Below are 1,402 nucleotides of genomic sequence, written 5' to 3' on the forward strand. Positions count from 1 at the left end.
CGCCTACTCTCCTCTATAATCCTTGCATTTGTTAATCCTATCCTGATGCATAGCCTGTCATTGTTTCCACAACTGTTGTTACCTTTACCTGCAATCCTAATGCTTAGTATAGGATGCTAGTTTATCATCAGTGGCCCTTCATTCTTGTCCGTCTGCCATGCTATACTATCGGGCCGTGATCACTCAGGAGGTGATCACGGGTATATACTATATACTTTATATATGATACTTGAGGTGACTAAAGACGGGTCGGCTCGTAGGAGTACCCGCGAGTGATCCACGGATTGGGTCCGAAAGGACGTTTGTCCCAACGGCCCTCTGAGTGGATCTTTGTGGCGAAGCGACACGGCAGGTTGAGGCCACCTAGGAGAGAGGTGGCCCTGGGCCTGGTCGGCGTTCGCGGTTATTTCAAAATAACACGTTTAACGAGATCTTGGTATTTGATCTGAGTCTGGCTACTGGCCTATATGCACTAACCATCTATGCGGGGACAGTTATGGGCACTCGACGTCGTGGTATCAGCCGAAGCCTTCGTGACGTCAGCAACTGAGCAGCGCGCGCCGGATTGGACTGGAACGCCTGTTAGGCTAGGTCTGCTTCCGGCCGCCCATGCAACATGCAGGTGTGCTAAGGGCGATGGGCCCAGACCCCTGGTCGCTTAGGTTTAGACTGGCGTGTTGACCTCTCTATTGGTCTAGGTGGGGCTGCGACGTGTTGATCTTCCGAGGCCGGGCATGACCCAGAAAAGTGTGTCCGGCCAAATGGGATCGAGCGTGTTGGGTTATGTGGTGCACCCCCGCAGTGAAGTTAATCTATTCGAATAGCCGTGATCTTCGGTAACAGGACGACTTGGAGTTGTACCTTGACCTTATGACAACTAGAACCGGATACTTAATAAAACACACCCTTCCAAGTGCCAGATACAACCGGTGATCGCTCTCTCACACGGCGACGAGGGGAGGATCATCGGTTGGGATTATGCTATGCGATGTTACTTGGTGAACTTACCATCTACTCTCTTCTCTTGCTGCAAGACGGAGGTTACCTGAAGCGTAGTCTTCAAAAGGACTAGCTATCCCCCTCTTATTCCGGCATTCTGCAGTTCAGTCCACATATGATAGCCTTATTCCAGTTGATACCAATGCATACATATGTAGTGTAGCTCCTTGCTTGCGAGTACTTTGGATGAGTACTCACGGTTGCTTTACTCCCCCTTTCCCCCCTTCCTATACCCGATTGTTGCGACCAGACGTTGGAGCCCAGGAGCCAGACGCCACCGTCGACGACGAATACTACTACTCGGGAGGTGCCTACTACTACGTGCAGCCCGCTGACAACGACCAGGAGTAGTTTAGGAGGATCCCAAGCAGGAGGCCTGCGCCTCTTTCGATCTGTATCCCAG

The sequence above is a fragment of the Triticum dicoccoides genome, chromosome 5A (assembly GCF_002162155.2).
Source record: "Triticum dicoccoides isolate Atlit2015 ecotype Zavitan chromosome 5A, WEW_v2.0, whole genome shotgun sequence".
In the NCBI taxonomy this organism is placed as follows: Eukaryota; Viridiplantae; Streptophyta; class Magnoliopsida; order Poales; family Poaceae; genus Triticum; species Triticum dicoccoides.